The following is a 24,004-nucleotide window of genomic DNA, read 5'->3' on the forward strand; positions in this document are numbered from 1 at the left end:
ATCCGTCAAAAATAATTGATACCGAAAAACACCGAGTCTCTTGCGGAAAAATAAGCAAAAAGAAAGTTAAAAGACACTGTAAACTTCAAATGAAAGAACAAACTCCGAAAACGCGGAACCGTAGTTATAGTTTCGATGACAGCAACATTGAACTCCCGCAAGGAATGTCCTGAAGTACCTGAATAAATTGTGTTGTATGTATTTTCAGACAGCTGGAAGATAGCCAGCCGCAATGGGCGACAGCTGTCTTCGCTGCTGACGAAAACTCACGCAGCAGTGATAAACGAACGCACACCGGTACGATGCCCATTGATGCCGCCTGGAAAAGACGGGTTTATCACACACTGTGTTCGCCCCCTTCCCCCTCCCTGGCATGAAAAAAGAAACACCAGAAAGCGTAATGCATACATTGCAATACTCATTTGAGAGATTTCAAAATATTGTTTTACGGTTGAGGGCCCAATATACAGAATATGTCTCGGGATTGCTCCTAACTCAAATTATTTCTTGCAAATAAATGAAGCTTTGACCTTTTGTGGGTAAATCTGTATTGTGACACAAAGGTTCTAAACAGGCTATAAAACAAAAATTTCTTCGAGTTCGGTGTTATTTTCAGGCCCGTTAACACGGTATAGTTCCGGAACGTTTAAAAATGCAGCGGTAATTTCTGTAGAGGTGCAACTGCGTGTTAAAGCGGCAACCAAGCGACGCAAGCCACAGACGTTATAAGTAAGGATATGAAGGTAAAGAGAATGCCAGACGAAAGAAAGGGAACGACGTTGCGACCAAACAGTCTTCTTCAGGACCGCTTGGTCGAAACGTCGCTTCCATTCTTTCCTCTGGTACTTCTTTTTACCTTCATTTTCTTACTAATATACTAACAGTGCCCGGCGGAACCCCTGCCTCTTCACGTTAACAGCAACCGAAAAGAAGCTTCAGCCTTTGAAACATAGCAACACGTTGTTCAACGATACTGTGTATGGGTCTCAGGCTACTTTACTTATCATTCTAAAGTGCATAAAAAAAGGCACACAGAAGATAATCCTAAATTTAGGTCGTTGTGCTTTCGGCTACAAAACACCACGCTTTCATGACTCAAGACTAGGCATTGGCAAGATGTCACAAATCTGATTCAGATTGTCTTACGCATGAAAAACTGATTGGTGAGTTTCGTTGCAGAAAATACGTTCTTAAGTGTTCTTTTTTTTTTTGTTCCGCGCATGGTCTGCTTGGGGAACGACTGGCCCCGCAGCTTGACGATTGTGGCATGTTTTGCTTCATTTTCAAGTGCAATTGCTGAACCTTTCTTCGTTAGAATGGGCGCCGTGGACTAAAGGGCTTACATGTTTTACGGAATGTTTATACGTGTTACTTTGCTTTGTTGGCGCTTTTATTGTTCTTTCTACAGCGTAGCTTCCTTTAGATTTAACAAATAAATATACGTCTGGATTTTAACAATTACGTGGTGAACATGAAGACAGCCATAGGAATGCCAAAACAAAAGTACTTTGGATCTGACTAATGCCTCGGAGTGTCGAGGGTCCTCTTGCTTAAGAAGAATGCTATAAACAGGCCAAGTAATAATTCTCAAGTCTTTTCACTTTTCAGTCACCAACTGCCCTAACCATTGTACTTCGATCTCATTATTCGCTTCCTTTTTTTTTATTTCTTGATTTCCTACACGGAACAAAACCTTATTATGCCTAGGTAAGCCCCTAGGATTGCAAAATTTAGGACAAGCTTGGTATTTCTCTGGCGTGCTGTCGTGAGTCACGATGCTTTACAATCTAAAGAAACACACCTTAGATAGACCCTTTCCAGTGCCAAACACGTTCAGTCAAAATCAGAAGCTATTGTAGATGCATGTAAACCGCGGTACTTTAACAAAACCTAGCATGCCGTCGTTTTGTAATTTGAAACAGTCCTCAAATTAAAAAAAAAAACATCGTTTTTAATCACAAAGTGATGAAAATTTTCATGCCTCCGCGGCCGAACTCAGTAATGCCAACACTAAGGGTGCTATTTGTTTGTGATCGTGAAAGTTTAACTAGAAAACCCTGCACCTTTATCCTTTGAACCTATGTAAAATTTATGATGGCTTTCGTCCATGCGTAATTCAAAATATATTGCCATTGTTTAACTTGGCTTCAGACGCTTGATGGCAAGTAAAACTCAGAACAAAGAATCTATCTAAGACGCGTCTTTAAGTTTTAACCAGTATTTTCGTTCTTTGCATTTTGACTATCCACAAAGTCGTATTTTCCTTAGTTTGCAGATACAAAATGTAAGGAGAAACTTCTAAAATTTGCAAACGTGACGGCAATCACTTTATTTAGAGCTTCAGACGGGATCGATCTCCTTTAAAAATAACTTTTTGTTTGCTCAAGAATACTTCATGCCAGTTTCTGAAGAAAACCTACGGTTTCCTTCGATAGTAAAAGGGTGAAAATGGAATCACTCTTCAATATTTAATCTCGAGGCTCCTATTCGCACCAAGTTCAAACTAGTTTTTCTTATTAAATCAACTTACTCAACGCACTCTTAAATAAACCGGCGAACGGTACCGCGCGCCATCTATTATTTCCAAACATGTGGCAAGCATGCCGCCGTCGGCGGTTCCAAAGACATCTCGGTCAATATTAAACATTTACGACCTCTTTTTGCAATTTTCAACCAATATCTGGTGGAAGCTATAGAACTTATCCATTTATTTCTTCACAGAGGCTGCAATTCTTTAGAACGCGTCGTAAAAAAAGCGCACAAAAAAAGAATGCAAGCACTACATGCTCGACAGCCATGAATGAAATATGCGAAACGGTGGCGCCCTCAAACGGACGAAGCAGCTTTCTGCGAATTAAAATTAGGCATGCCAGGTGCTGTCCAGTGTGGCCGTATTTGCGCAGGTGTGTTTAAAAATGAATTTCAGGGAATCAATCAGGCGAATTCCCCCTGCGTCGAAATTTCGCTAATTTTAATTTCGGTTTAGGTGGCCAGCTACTCGCTTGGTCTGGAATGAATTGAAAATTAGGCAACGCTGAAAACCCAGAGTTTAGACTTTTAAAGCAATTTCAAAGAACGAACACTTGCAGTCTACACATTTTTTCTTGTCTTTTTGTTTTTTAAAGAAGGTGGTGAGAATTGTATGTATTTTAATAATATTAGCGTCACTCTGAAAAAGGTTAAAAAAACAGTTCTTTCCAGAGCTGGAACTAGGTCAGGCTTTAATCGACAGTGCATTATACGCTGGCTGTATTTAAGTAGAGTTAAACACTCTGATAGTAACAACAAGCCATCTTTGTAATGAAAGTACAAGTGTTGATGTTTTTTTCTTTTTTCTTTGTTGAAACGTTTAGGATAACAAAAGAGGGAGTAGAAAAGCATCGGACGTTTTGACGACCCGGAGAATGTTATCGGTGTTCAGGCTACTAGCGTCTTAAATAATACATTTGTATCAAGAATGTTAATCAAATATTAGAAAAGCATTGACCGTTCTAGTAATGAATGTAGTCACATATGACCAGCTTTCATATGATGAAATATAAAAACATATGATACACAAAACTTTTGAAATACCTTTCAACTAAGGTTGACTGGAATCCCCAATTGCCTGAATGCATGTAGATTGTGTGTTTCAGCATTGTTATCCGAATACATGCAAGACAGCACAGAACCTGTAAGGCTGTAAATATGTTCTTCAGTTAGAAAGATACTGTCCGTTGCTTTTGAAAATAGTTATATACAGGATGTATTTTTAAGCTTTACAAATTTGTCTAAAAAAAGCGGTGAAAGTTAGACTTATGCGGCTTGTGCAGGTGAGTTATACGGTGAACGGATATGTGGGTGGCTAATATTTGCGATAACTCGGCTAATTAACTTTATAATTACTGGAAATAGACATATAGTTCCAAACAAAAACTTCCTGAGAGTCATCGAAAACCAATGTATCAACTATTTTTAGAACAACTTGAAGCTCGTGGGAATTTAGGGGCGCACTAAATTTACCACTTGTGAAGCAGGCGCAAAGCTAGCAGTGGCGGAAAGTGGAGGATGATGTGACTATTGCGTTCCGCCACTGCTAGCTTTGCGCCTGTTTCACGAGTGGTAACTCCGGCTCGCCCCCGAGTTTCCCACGAGCTTTAAGTCGTTCTAAGAAGAGTTGATTTGGCAGTTTTTGTTGAGGCTCAGTAAGTGTTTAATTGGAACCATATGTCTATTTTTACCAATTAAAAGGTTATTTAACATATCTTGATTAATTAGCCGACTTATCGCAAAAATAAGCCACCCACATAATGTACCCCGGTCGTCTAACTCACTTGCACAAGCCACTTAAGTGTAGCTTTCATGGCTTTTTTTAAACAAATCTGTACAAATAAAACAAAACAAAATAAACACCCTGTATCTCTTTTGTATAAACAAAGCAAGCCAATGAACCTCCGCTATGAGGTTCTATTATTCGAACCATTGGAACAATCTGTTATCGGTATGTAGTAGTTTTTAATCAGTCGCTTTGAATACTTACTTAGCAGCGTAATTCTATAGCTTTGACTAAAAACCTTAAGAACGTCAAATTACGGAATGCGAGCAATAGTTTTCGCTGTAAAACCTAGGCAAACAACAATTTCGATAAGTTTACCCTTTAATCACATTTTGTCTAACCCTTATTTTATGCATAATAAACGATGACAGCCAAAACACTTACAACACCGAACGAGCTAGTGTTATTCCCCTCGTGTCTGGCAGTGAAATTTATGAATAGGAACACGTAAACTTGTGCACAAACATGAATCGTACTTTTCTTCGAACGTAGAAATATAAATCCACAAAACTATTATCAAACAAGTGTATAATAAAAAGATAACCAAAAAACAAAAAGTGACACGATTGCGCGAGACACCTTGAACGAACTATAAGTTCTCACCGTCATGAACACCAGAGTAAAATAATTAAGAAATAACGCGCCGACGTTTGAGATCTTCCAGACCTACGCTTCTTCCAAGCTCTTGCTGTATCGCTGTTGCTTTCCAACGGTATTTCGTTTCCTGGCATCTCCATTTTCGCACCGCGGGAAGGTATAACGATTCCCAGGCACAATTTCGCCGGGAATGTGCAAGCGAATGTGCATGTCCCAAAACAAAAATCTGAAAGAGATGTGGCAAGCCGCCGCTCCAGCAGGTACCGAAAGACGTTCGGAGCAATTCCGGAAGCTCTGAGCCGAGCTTAACCATGAACGTTGAAAGAGAAACAGGGTAAGTGCCATGCGCAATTGTGAACAGCAATGCTTATGCCGCACACAGAAGAAGCTTCCAGACCTAGTTCATCAGACAGAAACACACGGCTCTACTCTCCGCTCATACCAGTCTCTGAAAGCTCCTTGTGTTACACTCGGGGTTAATGCTTCTGTGCAACATCTAGCGATGCAGGAGTCGCCCTTTATTGTTTCAAAAGAGAAAAAGAAAACGAAAGCAAACAAAACGATTGAAAGAAAACAGTCTTGCGTCTTTCGCCTGGCGTTTACCTTTCCGACGTTAGTTATGCGGCAAGAAACTGGGGGAGAGGAGGAGGCAAGAGCGCGGGAACGTCAGAAAGCCCATCTCTGGTTGCAATGATTAGTGGGTAGACGCAATGTCAGCTTCCTTTATCTCTACTCTGTGTTTGAATGCCTTCGAATGCGAACGCCCATCGCCGGACTTTGGATATCGGCAATCGAACGTGTTCATAGACATCGACATAGACTCCTCTATACTCACAAAGCCTGGCAGTTCGACGACAGAGCAATAGAGTGACCGGTCGCAGATTTGGAGCGCGAGGATCTGGTAGCAGAGAGCATCAAAGAGCCATTTTTCCTGGATTTCAGCGCACAGCTCTTGCAGCGGCAAGGACCCGAAACACACTCGTTCGCTCGGGAGAAATGTGTTTCGGCGTCTCGGCGCAGCGGGGCGTCAGTCAGGTGGCTCTCCCCTCATTCGTTGTCCGCCATTTTCACCATTTCGGCGGCCGCTTCTCGTGGCGATCTGCCAGGCTTTGCCAGTGTATAGGAGGCTATGATAGAGACAACGGAAGTTAGATTTCCGTCAACCCAATAATCATCCCAACCAGAGCTCGGTGTTCTGACGTCCCCTCGCGCTGTCGCCTTCTTCTCATGCTCAGTTTATCGCCTCAAAGTCACTCGCAAGGTGAGAACGGCATGGCGTGTTTTTCAAGTGGCTGGTCTCCAGCACGCCCTCTATGCCCTCGCCCAAGCTTTGACTGTGCGCGCGTAATCGAGGTGCACGAGACTCCGATGCGTCCTCGAAGGTACTGAGCTCGTGCTGGAGGCGAAACAACCAAAGCTCCTTATTGTCGTTTCCACCTTCTCAGTGAAAAAAGCACTGCTAACACCACTTAGATAGGACGTAGCGCTAAATTTTGAACGTCACCTACTGTGGTCTTTAGTGACTAGGACAATGGGAAAGTAGCACCATTTCCTTCGTTGCCTGTAACGGCACGCAAAAAAAATACTAACATACAGACGATAATACCACGCAAGATGATCGGCTGATTGGTCTCAGTTGCAATGGAAATCGCCATTTCGGTCCATTCATATTTTGGGACCTTCAAAAGATTGTTCTCAACCAACCGCGCCAAGATCGGTATGAAGCATGATCGTACTAAGGGCCTTTCTCGCCAATAAACCAGAGTTGCCAAGTTCTTAGCAGCGCACCTGTCGACCCAATTCGTATATTTTAAGCTCACGTTCTTATTTTGCGTCTCTTCAAAGACTCTGTTGTTGCTTGTGGACGGATGCAGAGCCACGCGGAGAGACGCTAGTTTACGCCCGAGGATCGTGCGTGATGCAACGCAAGGAAGCCGTTTCACGTTAGCATTTATTTTATTTTATTTATTTATTTATATATTTATTACTGCCAGCCATTAACTGGCCAAGGCAGGAATGGGTACATTGTGTAAAAGAGCACATAATCAAAATATGCGGTACGACATTACATCAGAAAATACGAGGCAATGCTTCTTTCAAACACAGATACGCTTGGACTATTTACAATAGTTTCATGCAAACTATTCCAATCATCTATATATCTCACAAGGAACGAAAATTTAAATACATCAGAAAAGTACGGATAGGGATCAATATGCCTGTTATGCTTGTCTAACAAATCTCGGAGTCGAAAGCAGTGTGTATTTTTGTTTGTCTAACTTCTGGGAATCGCCAATTATTGAGAAGAACGTTTTAAGGCGATTCATTTTCATATGCGCTTCAATCGTGTGAAATCCAGCTCTATTTCGCAATTCTGTAACTGATGTGGTTGATCTGTAACCATTGAAAATAAAGCGAAGCGCCTTATTTTGTACTTTTTGCAGTTTTTCTATGTTTTGACGCGTGTAGGGTTCCCAAACCGGGCTGGCATAATCCATGACTGGTAAGACCAGGCTTTTGAAGGCAGTTATTTTACCTTGGGGAGAAGCGTCTCATAGAGTTTTGCGTAAAGTCCAAAGCCGTTGCATGGTCTTCTTGAATATTTGATCAACATGAAGGTTCCATTAGAGATTCGAGCAAAATAATACGCCTAGATATTTATACTCTATCACTTTTGTGAGCGATGTCTCCCCAAAACGGTAATAAAAGACTAGAGGGGTTAGCTTCTTAGTCACTGTCATAAAAACGGTTTTATTTATGTTCAGTGACATCTGCCATTCGTCACACCATTTTTTTATTTTTTGTAAATGCAGATTTAATTTTAGCTGGTCGGATCTACTTGTTTTTCGGTAAATATTATCGTATCATCCGCGAAATGCTTAATACGTACAGTTTCTTCGAATTCCTTACCCATGTCACTGATAAAAAGAATAGAGAGTACAGGCCCGAGCACAGATCCCCGTGGTGCCCCAGATACAACCCTGCAAGGACGCGATTGTTTATCCCTTATATGGAGCCTTTGTTCTCTCTCGTGCAGGTATGCTTCCATCCATCTAATTATTGCTCTATTTTTAAGAATAGTGCTAAGTTTATAAAGCGTCTTTGGGTGCGACACTCTATCAAAGGCTTTAGCAAAATCTAAAAATATTACGTCGGTCTTACCACCCCTATTTATGCAATACCTAAGTTCGTGAGTAACTTCAATAAGCTGCGTAACTGAGCGACCTCGACGAAAAACACGCTGGTTGTTCACCTAGTATACCGTTACTTTAAAAAAAAGTCACCAAATGATTAGCTATTATATTTTCGAGAAACTTACACGGCGTACTAATTAATGAGAGGGGCCTATAATTGCCTACAAGGGATTTGCTACCTTGCTTGTGAAGAGGAATTATTTTACGAATTTAAAAGTAGCGCTAAAGACGAGGACAAGTAGAAGACACAGACACGGACATGCGCTGACTCGTAACTGATATTTAGTGAAGAATGAAAAATGAGAACTTCGTTTAACTAGATTAATTTTCAGAGTCCTCTTCTTTCTTTTTCTTTCTTTCATTTAGTTGGAGTAGGTTTTCATTTGATTTTTTTAGTGAATTTTTTTTATTTTGACCGTATTTTTTTTTTTTTTTTTTCTTATTTCTTAATTTTGAAGTCAAAAATAATTTTTGCTCTCTTTCGTTTTGGTTAGTCTTCTTTTTCATTTTGTATATGTCCTTGCGCTTCTGCGCTTCTGCTTTATCTTCTTTTCATTCTTCACTAAATATCAGTTGCGAGTCAGCGCATGTCCGTGTCTGTGTCTTCTACTTGTCCTCGTCTTTAGCGCTACTTTTAAATTCGTAATGTATAACCAACTAGCCCGTCACATGATGCTTATAGGAATTATTTTTGCGCACTTCCAATCCCCTGGAATCTGACTGAAGTGAAGTGATTTTTTATGCAGAATTGTCAGGTAGTGGGACATCCATTCAGCATATCTTTTTAGAAATTCGTTCGGAATCTCGTCTGGTCGGGGTGAAGTTTTTGTGTTTAAATTCAGTATCAAGTTGAAAACACCGGGTTGACTTATTTCAATATCCGGAGCAGCAGGAAAATGAGATCCAAAGGGTGGGAGCGCGGGAAGAGCACCGTCATCACATGTAAAAACGGACTGGAAATATTCTTCGAAGCTTTTTGCCATATCTAGCCTATTGGTAATCGTTACTCAATCAGTGATAGTAGTAACGCTATCTTTTGCCAGTGAAAGATACCTCGAGAACTTCTGCGGTGCTGTCATAAAATTCTGCAGTCTGATGTTCATAAAAGAATATTTAGACTCGGTGATAGCATGACGAAGCCGACGAGATGCGTTCGCTATCTGGAAGACTCTGAATGGTGAGCGGTTATCTCCTTTATATCCCTTTTGTAGCCTTTTCACCTTTCGCTTTAGTCGAATGATATTCCTTTAGATCCACAGATTTTTCCTAGCAATCCTTTTAGTGCGAGATGAAACGAAGCGTGAAATAGCGTTGCAAATTATTCTTTTTAACTTTTCCCGGACCTCCTCGACAGTTGATGTAAGCAAAATAGAGTATTCCTTATATTCGTCAGAACTTTCATCTAGGTAGTCTATAATCCCAACATTATTCGCTTTTCCTAAATTAAGGACCTCTTGAATGACACAAGAGGGAGGTTTATTCTTTAGCAAAGTCATGTGAAAAGAGCTATGTCATGGTCGGATATTCCCTCTATCACCTGACATGAGTATTCCGCGTCTGCAAGGGGTCTACTTAGAAAAATTAGGTCGAGTAACGATTCGCAATTTCCCCATGTTCTCATGCTAGTTTTGACAACTTGCGTTAGGTCATGGGAAAACGCCATATTTAAAAGCGAGCGAGAGCACTCACCTTCGTTGCCACTTTCGTGTAAATCGTTCCAATCGATATCGGGCAAATTAAAGTCCCCAGCAAGAAATAGCTTACATTTATCTTTAGCGTGCATACAAAGGTAATCATTTAATACCGAAACATATTTAGCGTTTGGCTCGGGGATTCTGTACAGAGCAACCACATTAATAGGACATTAGCTTATAAAAAGCTTAGCAGCTACGCATTCTATGCCATGAACCACAGGCAATTGAACACAGTCATATTCATCCTTAACAATAATGGCAACACCCCCTCCGCTTCCCTCTCGGTCCTTCCGAAAAGCTAAATAACCTGGTGAAATAAACTCCGCATTTTCTATTTCAGCCGTTAACCATGTCTCAGTCGTGACAATAACATCTGGTTCATGCTCTAAAAGTAGAAATTCAAAGTGGGTTACTTTATTCACAATGCTACGTGCATTTACATTCAACGAACAAAAGTTTTCAGGCAGACTCTGGTCATTCTTGCTAGTTGGGAGAACTCCGCTCAGACATTTGTTTGACTAATTGACACGTATTAGTTCTTTCGTTCTAGGAAAAAAGCTTTCCATTAAGCGATAACTTGTTGAACATTAGGAGAGCTTTCGCACCTTGGCCTCTTTCAGCAGCACAGGATGCCTAGAGTTTTCCGCGCACATTTCGCACTTCCTTTGAAAAATCTCCACTAACAGAAATATTGCTACCCTTCAACTTGTTGCAATTCCTTAGTATCTCAAGTTTTTCCCTGAAATCCGCGACACGAAAAATGACTGGTCGAGGTCCGTCACGTTTAAAACCAAGACGGTGCATGCGCTCAATGGTTACAGGGTTAACTCTTATCTTGTCAAACACGGTTGACTTAACAGTTTCAACAAGCTCATCAGCACTCTCGTTTTCAGTCTCTTCCAGGCCAAATATAATCAGGTTATCCCGTCTCGACCTATTTTCCAAGCCATCAACTCTTTGTCTTAGGTCAGTGACGGTTCTAATAAGGCTAAAATTAAAAAAAAAGCATTTGCACGAACTTACATTGACGTACATAGATCGAAAATGAACAGTTTCTTTATTTCACGACAAACAACATGAGATACGACATTTCCACGAAAACCTAGAGACTCCTCTCAGTATGACTTTTAGTGTTGAACAGCGCTCGCCAAACTACGAACATCCACATTCAAGCTGTTAACTGCGAGTCGCAAAACACTGTGGAGGTTCTCGTCAGTCATTCGTGAGCGGAAGTTGGATTTTTTGCACTTCATTCGTGAAAAAGTCTGCTCGCAGACGGGCAGCGAATTAGTCAACTTTATTTCTTTTTTCTTTAGCTGACCGCGTAGGGGGGGAGTGGGGGTTAACGGGAGGCTGAGGGCCGTGTGATACCACCTCGCGGGCCGGATTCGGCCCGCGGGCCGCTGGTTGCCGACCACTGCCTTAGCGCATGTCCGAGAGAAGAGGTCGTCGAGAGCCGCGGTCGAGTGCTGAAGTGAAGGCAACGCGCGCTGAACGACCGTCGAAACAACGAGCTATCGCTCGTAGAAGCGTGCGTTATTATCTAAAGAAAAGGCTTCGCGCAGCGACCAGACTAGCGAATTTTATTACACGGACAAAATATTACGCTGATAAATTTCCGGCATGAATTGGCAAAAGATATGGGCATAAGAATACTGTAGACATACGGGGTTGTTTAAACAGGAAACACGGTGCGATGCAAGTAATGCTCCAGCAATGCCTGTTTTCTAGAAAATTCTTTTCACGAAAACGCGAGATCCGGAGTGACGGGAGACGACAAAACGGATCACTGTAGGCATCAGATAGGCGTACTTAACGCGGACACGGCAAGACTAGTGACAAAGACGATCATATGGTAAATATTCGAGTCACTGAATTCTTGCATAGCACCCACGTCACACGGCAAAGTTGGTGGTATTTTTATCAATTCTGATTTTGTGATCGGGCAATCCGCTCGCTTTCCTACTGGAGCAACGCGGTGCACACAACGCTTGTAGCGAGTCTCGCCGAGCTGATCCCATAATCACACATTATCATTTAAGTTGAATATTAGTAACTCTGCCGTGCGTCACGGTTATTCAATTTGCGCACTATTTACAATCAATGAATGCTCTGATTTTCCCTATAAACTCCAGCTCCCCAGCACTTTACTGTGAAGAAAGCATTCCACTCCTCTCTTTTGTATCAGACAACTCGTCTGCAGTGCAAAGCGTTTCCTAGTAGTGTGGGCACTTCGCGTCAGAGAACCCCCAGACGCACCGAGTTTTCCATTCTGTCGCGCAGTCGAGCGGCGTCATGGGGGAGGGCTGCCGCCGTCGAACCGAGACAGCGGGTTCATCGAGACAGCGGAGAAGACTGTCTCGACTGGTGCTCGAGACGCCAACCACAATAGGTGGCAGCAGCCACCGCTCCCAATTCAAAGGGGAAAACCACTTGTCTGTGGCGCATCCCACCATTCTAACTATGCAAAAGCTGTTCGGGGACCATGTCGTCCGAATTTCGCGTAGCGACATGTCACAATGTTAATGTATATGATCTAACTGCGTCCTCCTTTCTTATTTTATCTCCGTATTTTTTTTTTTTTCAATCTGCTTAGTGTTTGTTAATGCTTCGGCCATGCGTTTCAGAACAAACTAACCTTTGGCGGTAAAGGCGATCATAACGGTGAAATGAAATATCCTGCTTTCTACGTTCTCATTTTGTACTAGCGCCGTAAAAAAGTTACGCTCTCAGAGTAACGGTACTCCGGTCGTTTAAAACGGTTTCACCGTAACAAAAAAAAAAAAAAAGGCTCCACTCTCGAAGGAATTCATACTAGCGAGTCTTTGCTCTATGCTTTCATTTTAGGCACCGAGGCGGTGTCTTACAACGTGGCGAAGTTATTTTTCGTTGTCATCGATTCCACGGCGACATGTAGGAGCGTCGGCGGAAGTTCAACTTTGTGATGCATTGACAGGCTTTTTAGTTCCGACGAGCCTCCCTTGAGGCAGTTGCCTCGTCAGCAGCCGTAGTTGCCCCGACGCTTTCGCCAGAATATGTCTAACAGGTAGCTAAACTGACTTACCGCATTTTACGCACTATAGTCCGCCACGTTTAAAGAAAAAACTGATATTCCGCTCTTCGTGGATTATCTTAAAACGCGGACCGTGCAAGAATATCTTTCTCGATATAGCTCAATATCAGTGCGGTAGTCGCCCAATGTGATTGCAGAGATCACGCTGTTTCACGCCGATAATTAGTAAGCTGAAGAAAAAAATGAGACTGTTTGTGTGTTGTGCTCCCACCCAATACACCCGCATGTTAGCTGCGTTTAAGTGTACGATGGGAATCAAACTTTATCTTGAAGGCACAAACGCCCACTGCTTGTGGTTATAAAATCAATATAAAGCCATGCGTCGACAAAACTCACTCATGAATGCACTCACTCAACCCGCTCACACTCACCGGTCAGGAGTGAGGTGAGGGTGGGTGAGTTCGTAAGTCTTGAAAACTCGTGAGTTCAAGGTTGAGTGAGGTGCGTGAGGAAGGTGAGGGGCGTGAGTTCGGTGATTTCATGAGTTTGGTGAAAGGCATGAGATTTTGAGGCTGTTGAGTTCATGAGTTCTCTGAGGGGAGTGAGTTCATAAGTTCTCTGAGCGGAGTTCGTTCGTGAGTTTGGGGAGGTGCGTCAGTTAATGAGGTCGGTGATTTCATGAGTTTGGCGAAGCATGAGATCCCTGGGGGGCCTGGGTTTCATGAGGGTTTGTGAGATGACATCGAGGAAGTGAGGATGATGTGACTTCTCCGAAAAATTTCGGTGAACTTAAGTCAACGCTTGCTTGGCAATGGCGCTGTTATCTCGCACGGTTGGTTCTCTGCGAGTACTTGGAAGGGAGAAAGAGGCACTGATGACTATCTGAGCTCTTCGGCGCCGGCTCTCTTAGCGAGAGGTCTGCATGGTCTTCCTCCGCTGGTCGCTGCTTTCTGGAGGGGTGGCAGGAAAGGGGACAGGGTCCTCCCGCTCTCCTTGCATACAGCCTTGTAGACTAGAAGACACAGATATACGCGCGGGGTTTTGTTGTTTCGTAAAGGACATTAAAATAAATTTTAGTTACAATAGAGATTTTAATACACAGACGCTTCGGAAAAAAGTAGTTCCTTTCTCCGTTTGTACACGCTACAACGGTACGGCTGAAGACAGAGGTTGCGTTTGTGAGTGCGCTCGTTTTAAGCACGGTCGCTCACCCTGAAGTCACTATCTAAATCAAAGCCGGTTGTGAACGGTCTTGATTCGCCTGTATATCTTGTTTTTTCAAGTTCTAGCCTGGCGTTTCGTAAACAAAGTACGAATACATGTTTTTGTGCTCGAGTGCACCCAAAACGCCCGATTTGTTCGCAATTAAGATCACAGGAAACGTTGCTAGATTTCATTAAAAGAGATATGAAACCATCTTTCTACTTTCGCTTAGTATTTGTGATAACAAATATTTAACATTCCTAACCTGCCAAACCCGAATAGTTTTTATGTTTAAATATTAGCTGAGGCAGATAAAAAAAAAAGGAGCAGCGTTCGCGCCTTTGGCATACATCTATACTCCGTTTCATGTCTAGTTCACAATGCTGTTAAAGCTAGTAGCTCGAACTTGCTACTTAATAGTGTCCCATTTGCGGAAAAGAACGCGGGAAAAAACCACGAGATCAAACCAATGTTCTGTGCGAACAGCGTTAAGCAAGCTGCTGCAAAACTTATATGCCGATATTTTTTTTTATTCGCTATGGCTCACGCGCTATAGATTGTGAAATGCACGGGGAATATGCTGCACTTTTCAAATTGTTAGTGTTCGGCTATTCCCGCCACCGTTCGTCATATGCGGCAAAATTTGTGTTTACTGTTGAGAGATACGAATCCACTCATTTCACAGTGCCTCTCACAAGAACTAGAGGAACGCCTAAATTAAATGGTTGCGCGTACCAATTGTACATAGCTATCCAAGCCCCACGCTACATTTAGTAATATTGTTTTGGCTGCGGCCAAGGAACCTTCAATATATGTTCTCAGGGAGCAGGAAAATTATCGTCATTACATGTATGCGCTGTTAAGGCAGCGCTTTCTTTCGTCAAGAGATACTTCTATAGACTGCGCGACATTATTGCCATCTCCTTGTCCCATTACCGATGCTAAATCTCATTAAGCGCGTTGACATGCAACTCTGACTAATACCAGTTCCCCCCCCCCCCCCCCCCCCCCACCCCTCTCGGTCCCCCCTCCCACCAGTTTTCCACAGCGGATGCACGCGCACACACATAAGCACACAAAAAGGGTGTACCTTTTGGAGAAGGTTCGCATTCTCAAATTGGGTCGCTTGTAACTTTCTGTGATCCATTTGTAGGTAATAAGATGTGAGGACGTTTATTTGTGTGCGAAAGTTCATTTCATATCGATATGTCTCAGTGTGTTCATCTCAAAATATTTGAGTAGGTGTGGGCGTAGGTCTTTGTTGTAAATATCTCGGTTTATTTATGTGTGTTTTTGTATGCATTGTCGGCTCATTATCAGTTTAAGTATATTCTCCGTATGTGGATAGAACCTCCCAGGGCCATGAAAACGAAAGCATGTTACCACATAAGGTCCCCAAGAGAGGATTCGCCCACGAGAAGCAAAGCTCGGCCTACATAAAAAAAACAAATTCTGCTGTGCAAGGGGTCCTTTAATAATAAACAACTGCTTAGTGGCAGGTACTGAACCAATTTACCAAATTATAGATTTTCTATTGTTAGTTTTCAACCAACACTACAACATATGTATCGTTATGTCCCATTTCATGATGCCAGGATTCTTATCGTTCTCCAAAAAATCTAGGATCGGATTTTTTTAAATATTTTAACACGGCATTTACCCAACATAACGATTAAAAAGGCAAGTCGTTCAAAATAGATCATTGAGGATAGCCGGCATACTGGCTGTACCCAAAAGTGGTTCGCGTGACCAAAACAAAAGTGTCTTCTAACTAGCTCTAGTAGTATTTAGATAACAGTTATGATTCATAATTATTAGTATTTATCAACCGGCACAGTTAACGCCGGTGCGCGTCCCGGCCATTTACGACGCGCTCTTTTTTTCTTTCTAGCAATAGAATATTTATACGAGTAAATAACCGGGGGGACGGGATAAAGTTCAGCACCAAAGTAATTAGAAAAGTACTCGATATGCGCGCCAGTGCGTGCGTGCCGGGAAGCAACCTTCCCAGCCCCAGGAGATTAAGCATCACTTTTTTTTTTTAATTGAGGAAAACAAATTTTGATTTATTGTACAGAATTTATTGAAGTTTCATGACCGTGTCCTCCTCCCTCATCAAATATTAAGTGGGTATCCGAAATTGGCTATCTGTAGTTTGAAGTAAAGCACTTTAAATATCGAAGGTAAAAGAACTTGCGCGTACACCACTAGTCCATAATTAATTCATTCAAATAAATGTACACAAATTAAAAATTGACATCTATGAAAAATTTACATATAGTTTTAATAGAAACACAGCTTTGCACATCTAGTTTATGAATATATGTATTCAATATAACGACAAGTTTGGACGCAAGCAGACATTGTTTGAGCAACAAGAATGCCGGAGGAATCTGACACCAATAACGATTTTATGTTAGGATAAATAAAGTATAACATTTTACTAGGCACAAAATCGGTGTAATAGGGCGTTCCAGGTTTATTGGTATCGACGGTGCAACAAAAAATAAGAGACGCGATAACAAAAATAAAAGACAATAATAGTGCACCCTCAAAATTCTTCAAACGTTGATTCTTCCAGAAAAAAAGATATTCACCAGGTAGTTATTTTAGAATAAATAATTTATGTGAACAACGATAACTATAAAAACACATCGTTTAGAAATAGCTGTACTGACAACGAATTGCCAAGAAAAAGATCTACCTTCAAGAATTAAGTACAAAACGAGCGTGTTAGTAACAGTAATTAAACGTGAGGAAGATACATAGGTATACCTTTCTATGTACATGAGGAAGATACATAGAGGAAGATACATAGATACATTTCTATGTATCTTCCTCATGTTTAATTACCTTTAAGAAGTTCGCCAATTGTATTCTATTCAACAAAACAAAAACAAAATATATACCCGCGGCGGTGCATGTTTAAATAATAATAATAATTCACTCCTGAATAAACAACGCTGCAGAAGCTCATTTTGTATATACTCTCACAAAGTTTCCGCTAATATGATTGAAACGAACGGTACATAAGGTAAAGAATACCTCTCCACGAGACTCGCGATGATGCATCCTTGTATCCCAACAAAGACCGCCTTCCTCAAGCATTCAGCCAGAGCGCGGAAGGAGTCCAAGCGAAACAAACAAAAAGACAAAGCGTTTCTTCACTTGTCGACGTGACAGCTGGCGCCGGAGCGGCGGAAGACACCAGCGGCCGTGGCGGGGTGCTAAAAACCGCGCATACCGCGTGACACGAGTGCCAGTGCCGCGATTACGGTGACGGCAAGAACTAGTTGTGGACGAGTGATGTTAGTTAGTGAGTGAGTCCATGAATTCAATAACGTAGGTGAGTACGTGAGTTTGATGAGTTCGGTGAGTTAACAATTTCTGTGAAGGGCGTGAGCTTGTGAGTGCGGTGGGGGGCAACAGTTCAGTGAGCTCATGAGTTTGTGAGGGAGGACTTGAAGGTGAGTGGGACCGTGAGGGCGAGGTTGAGTTCGCTTTTTAACCTTTTATTCTGAACTGACAGTGAATTATTAAGCTCAAATAAAAATGCCGACCTCTGACTACAGGTGAATAGGTGACCACTGTGTCTTTCGGAAACCGCGGTCGTGATGACCCCCGAAAGAAAAATGAACGCTCACGGGGAGTTTTGTTTTTCTCAAAGACAATAGCATATATATAAAATATGAGAATGAAAGAAACGAATTTGCAGTCGTATTGTTTTATTAATCAGCAGGTGGGCTAAATATCGGGAAACCAACGGAATATTGTTTTTAACAACTGTAATACATTAATGAAGACGACATCATGTGCTGGATATATGCACCAGGAGCCAACTACGGTATCAAGGAAAATCACTATTTTTAGTCAAGCAAAAATGCGTCGCGACAGAATACACACCTAATGCGGACAACAGTTCCGAAATTACATTACTTCTTTGTTCACTTGATCAAATGAAAATATTCCAACAACCCCAAGTTTTGGTTGCTTGTTCACTCTGCTAAACAGGAACGCAAAAAAAAAATTAAGAAAACAAACCCTATAACACATAATACCTTGCAAACAAATACCTTCGAGCACAAAGTATTGTTTTTAAGACCAGCAGACTTCAGCTGCATTTATTTTGTCTTGATATGCAATTTTTCTTCATCCGCAGTTTCTCAGTTTCCACGCCTTACACCTAGTTCGCATTTTCTCTGCCGAAGTAACTTTTTTTCTTGTCGAGTCTAGCCGACCGAGGAACGCCTTTTGACGAAGAAACAACGTAGTTTTTAATTTTACGCTCTCCTGAGTCCAGAATGAGTTTCACAAACTATACCCTCCTCTTCCCAAAGAAGGTTGTAAATCGGCGTGTCAATGTTCGTGTGCGAGCGCGCGTGAAACATACCGCGCCGCAATAGCGTATATACGCGTGTAATTGCTGCACTGGTATAATAGCCGCACCCCTAACTTTAAACAAATAAAGCCGAAAAGATATATGTGATTTTAAAATTACCCGCAATTTTAATATCATAGTTGCAACCGTATTTTTTTTTAGCAAGTATTGTTGGCAGATGGCGCTCACCCCGCTGCGGCAGCCAACAGCATTGAGGCACTCTATCCTGTCTGTTTGCGCCTCTCGCTTTATCTCCAACAATCTGGAACCAGACCCGTCTTTTTGTGTTTGCCCCCAAGTCTCCCCCGGTTTCCCGCCGTCATACACTTCAGACTTCTGGATGGGGAAGTATGCGAGCTACACGGCCGGCTTTAAACTCAAAGTCATTGCCTTTGCTCAAGACAACAGCAAAAGAGCAGTCGGGCGAAAGTTCGGTGTCGACTATGCCAAGACGCTGGACGCCGAGACACCTTCCGAAGATGAGTGCTCTACTACGGACGAGTGAAAAGGGCTTTGCACGCCTTTCTATGCAATACCCATAAATGCTTTCTTGTTCCACCAAATACCAAGACGCGTGAGTACTTTCATTTAGTAAAGGCAAGTAGTGAAACTTTTGGCAAAAAAAAAGTATTTCCAAAAAAAATTTTCAGTTCTCTGCGTGTAATGGTCGTACTCCTAGTTCTCGCCCAACATAATAAAAAAAAAAATCCCGCGGCCATTACACGCGTATATACGTTACTTGCTCTCGTTTGTTTTTGAAAATTTCCTACCATTGAGTTTGCCTCGTTTGGAAAAGCGTCTCTTTCGGCTCGTGTGGTACTGTATATTCAGGCGTCACGACAGCTACGACGCGATCGATTCGTTTCGAAAGTTTTATTGCGAACAGCTAACACTTTGGTTCTGGATGTTACCAGTGACTGTCGTCGCAGGTCGATCTCTTCAATCACAATCATTTCATGTCTGGTTTAGGTAGGCCGAAGCCTCTGGTGGACTCCAGTCTTGCCTTTTTGAATCGGCGGGGCTCGCACGCGTCATTACAATTGGGGCATTTTTCACAAAAAAAAAAATCAATACAATCACCAAATTTTAACGTAATCAATGTAGTCACCTGTTCTCCGTTCCACAAAGAGCTCATTGTTAGAAAAGGAAATCAGCTACCAAACGTGACATCATTCGCAGATAATGCAGAGTGCTTTGTTCGTCGTCCTTTTCCTGTAGGCGGTTCTATATTGCTTGCGTGTTTTTTAAAGAAATTCCCGATTAATCACTGGTGAAAAGTTCTTCATCGAATTAAAAACAAAATGTTATCTTGGGGATGATAACAGTCGCTTCACGTGCACAATCTGCGCGACAAACGTTCAACAACAACAACAAAAAAAAAAAACAGGGAAAAAAAAGATAATTTATGATGCCTCTGAAAACACACGGCCACATTTATACCTAGATATATTATTGGCAACGCTTACATTTTGAGTATCTCTAAGGGAGCAAAAGTGCTGAAATTGCATCTCTGAGAAGTATTTAAAATAAACCCGAAAGAAATTCAGCGATTACCTATGTGTGCAGATGAGAAAAAAAGCAATTCATATTCACATTAAGGCTGACCACATTCCCAGCTCCTCTTTTAATATCATACCCAGTAACCAAAATAGATGTTCATTGCTGAAGTATGAAAACTAGTTAGGCCTAATTAGCCAACAGAACCTTAACCTGCTCCCACATACCCAAAGATAGGAGCTGTCAACAATGCGTAAATCACCTGTCTATTGAGGCGACGAAGAGCAGGCTTTGATGGTCTTAAGCTAAGGCTCACGAGGCCTCTAGTCCTCTCATCTCTGACCTGACAGCATACAGCGCATGTTAAAGTCTGGTGGGGACCTAACCGTCGGCAAGCTGGAACCAAGTGATTACTTTCTGGGCAGTTTTTAAGCTGACCGATGAGGGTAACTCGACCAGACATTTACACCGGGTCATTCCGGCGAGCATCGTAGCCTACATCGGTTTATGGGAACGAGAGGAGGACATAGTAAGTGACATGCGCTTCACTCTGGAACCGCCAAGCCGTCTGAGTCCGGCCAGGAGTTATGGCGTCCAATTTCGAGTTAACCCGGCCCGGTCTTCACTAGTTCGCGAGCCAAGACTGCCAAAACGTGAGGGCAGGGCGAGCATCTGCTTTCTTTTCTTCCCAAACGAGCTGACCGCGCAGACGATCCGCGGAATGAGTCTGGAAAGGAGAAGGCTCTCTAGTGGGACAGCTTCAGTTGAACGAAGTACTCGCCTATTTGTTATGCGTGGCACGTCGCCCAAATTCGCGTCGTTTTCATGCGGGAGCATAGCGGAATTCGAACTGCCCAACGCAACTCTTTTTTTTAAGCCCGGAGGGAGGGAGGGGGGAGGGAGGGATGGCTGAAGGGCAGGAGGTTTGCCTGAGCGCATGACTCTATCAGACTACTCTACCCTGAGGAGAAGGGGGAGGGGATAAAAAGACTGGGAAGATGAAATAAGATTATGCGACGAGAAGTAATAACAATGACATTATCTCACACTTTAGAGCGCCAGTGCCAGTCCCGTCTCTCGCAAAAAATGTAATCAATACGGGTTTTGTTTTGTTCTTTTCACGGTTCGTTGAATTGAGTGGTGGCCTCCAGGAACTTTCTCGGCGGTTATTGTTCTATCATTGATGCTTGGCAGTGTCCTTCCGAGTGCCCGTCTCGTGGTGACGTGAAGAGTGCATACAGTGGGGAGGTGCTCCGCGTAAAGGTAAACGGGCCGTTAGTTTGACGGCGTCAGGTTGAACAAATTGCAAAACAGTTTCGCCGCCGACTTTGTAAATAAATAATTATATTATTAAAATTCCTATACGCTAGGGTTAAGTTCACTCATTAACGTTAACTTAAAAGATGAATTAAATTAAGGTATATGGAAACAGTACCTTATTTTCCCTCAATGCTGCTAAGCTGCTAACGATGGACTTCGACGTTACGGACGCACATTCATTCTTTTTTTCTTCCTCGCATCGAAAGTAGCAGAACAACTTGGAGGACGCTTAAACTTCGCCTTTAAGAGTGGAACGCGATAGCGTCATCGGGACCCATTCGCATCGCCTTCTCATTCGCTTCTCATGCTCTTCCCGCCAGCGTGCAGGAAGTACGGCGGACATGGCCTATTCAAACGAAGCGTCGTGGTTTCAAACCGCGCCAAACATTCTTCAATTTTTAAGGCTAATAAATTACTTTGTGAAGTGAAATCATTTGAGACATGTGGCGACCTTTAGGTCGCACTACATGTCATGTTTTTTTTAATCGCTTTCATTTCACGCGTGATAACACGTTTCAAGTGAGCGTTATGGATTGTTTGAAATTCTCGCGCGACGTCATGTCGCTGTGACGTCATGACCCTCTCGACCAATCAGCATTTTTCCGTCCCGACGTCACCGGCGCGGGCGCAAGCGTTTCCGCGACACGAGCTCCTTAAAACGCGTTAAAATTAAAAAAAGGAGGTATTCCCACCGGTTAACTCGTATCCCGAAGAAGTGGACCAATTATCTACAGGGTGAAATCGGGAAAATGAAACGGGGTTTTTTCCTCCCTTGTAAATAAACTTCGCATCGCAGAAAACTGAAACTGCGTGAAAATGTGACGCTAGCGGTGGTGATAAAATGCGAAATTTTTAGCACATCACATTACCTAAATAAAAAATTTCAAAAGAAAAGCAACAATTTTATATGAGCCGATGTTCAGTTTGGCGTGATATTTGTGAAACTACAATTTTAGATTGTGCGCACGTATAGCAATTATGTCAGCGAAGTAAGTTGTCAACAAGAAAGAAAAGAAAATTGTCTAACTGACAATTTTTTTTCTCACTAAAAGAAATGCTACAGGAACCCAGCACCTAAAATGTTGGTAGGATGTAAATTAAATTTAGGTGGACGTCGTCTCACAACATGTAGGCTAATGCTTTTAAGGTACTTAAGACGTCCCGCGAAAATCGGTTATTTAAGATATCGCTCTGCAATTTACCACGGAGCTGTAAGCAAGTAGTGTAAGTGTACAGTGAACAAATCAAGAAATGAACTCACCTGGTTCAATACAATAAACAAAAACCTGTTTGGGCAATCTACGCCACCACTTCGCAGACGATGCACGTGTAGAGAAAAGTGCTGCCAAACGATTGCGTACGCCGCGTTTAGGGAGCGCCGGCCGACTCAGGTTCTTTTGCCAGATCGTCTGCTACTAGGGTGCCTGAAACGCGTCTCCGACAGGTATGTTTACCGTGTCCAAAAGGGTGGTCCCTCGATTTCCGCCCGATGACGTCATAGAAGTATCATGCTGTCGCCGGTCGCGAACCTGGTGGCGTCCCAACAGCCGTGGAGTATGTGGCAGACGCCTGTTCTGCTACAGGTCGCTCTCCAATGCGGCAGTCCACGGAAGCTATAGCAGCCGGAAGTTGGGACGCCTGGAACGCCGTGACGACGACGGCACTCGCGTTCGCCTGTGGTTTTTGCCAGCATTTCTACGACCAACCGCCAGGATCGCGACATGCAACAGCATGACACTCCGGCTTTTGTGACGTCATTTGTTGCCAGTTTGGGGCCACTTTTGATGTATGGGCGGGACAGGACGCTATACACACCAGTCGGAGGCGCGCTCCAGGCACCATACTGCTACCAACGCAAAATGGCCGGCGCTCTCTGGACGCGGCGTACGCCACCTGTCGGCAGCACTTGTCTCTACACGTGCAACGTCTGCGAAATGGCACCGTAGATAGTCAAACAGAGCCCAGAACAGGTTTTGTTTTACCTCTTTTGAATGATGTAAGCTAATTACTTGGTTGTTTTATTGTAAACTTTCACTACCTGTTTGCACCTCTCTAGTGAATTGCAGCGCGATACGTTGAAAAACCGATTTTTGCGGGCCGTCTTAATTGACTTAAAAGTGCTCGTTAGCTTGCGCTGGGAGTTTTAAGATTTCGTTGTGTATTTTGATTCACCCAACGACATGAGCTCCAATTATCTCCTTTTATCAGCACCATTAGCGTCCTTTTTTCACGGCTTTTCAGCTCGCTGCGATGCGTGGCTTTATGTGGGCCGAAACACGGGTTTCATTTTCTTGATTTCACCCCTTAGTATTTAGTACAGAGGCTATTTACTGGCGACCATGGTTGATTTCCTGGCTGCGGAACGTGTGCTCACGGCGAGCTTCCACAGTGCTTTTGCGACGTGCATTTTATACCATCAAGATTATTCGTCTTGGCAGCCTATGCCTTGGGGTCACCCTTAAAATGCGCAGTAAACGGGAGCACTTAAATATCATGCCCAGTAATTACTCCATGGAGGCCATAAGTGTGAATATAGATTCGCTCTGCGCTTGGTAATGCACAGGGAACGTACTGAGCTTCAGATACTTGGCTATTCCCGTCCCCGACAGGAGTCACAACCCGAATATCAGCCAAGTAGACGACTGCCACGGAATCTTGGTCGAGTGCTAACCCAGTGCTCGTGTTCACTCCGGGACAGGTATTCGATTATCATCTCCTTCGGGGGGATTTTTAGGACAACGTAAACATCGGAATCTCAACGGCTGCTCCATCACGTTTTTTCGGAGGAAAAAC

General features: G+C 42.8%; 1 pseudogene; it reads right to left on the reverse strand.

Moving 5' to 3' along the window:
- Nucleotides 1-10,274: 10,274 nt before the first annotated feature.
- Nucleotides 10,275-12,869, reverse strand: LOC115320252 (annotated as a pseudogene).
- Between the last annotated feature and the right edge of the window lie 11,135 nt (nt 12,870-24,004).

This window comes from Ixodes scapularis, unplaced genomic scaffold (assembly GCF_016920785.2).
Source record: "Ixodes scapularis isolate PalLabHiFi unplaced genomic scaffold, ASM1692078v2 PGA_scaffold7__128_contigs__length_106722199, whole genome shotgun sequence".
Taxonomy (NCBI): Eukaryota; Metazoa; Arthropoda; class Arachnida; order Ixodida; family Ixodidae; genus Ixodes; species Ixodes scapularis.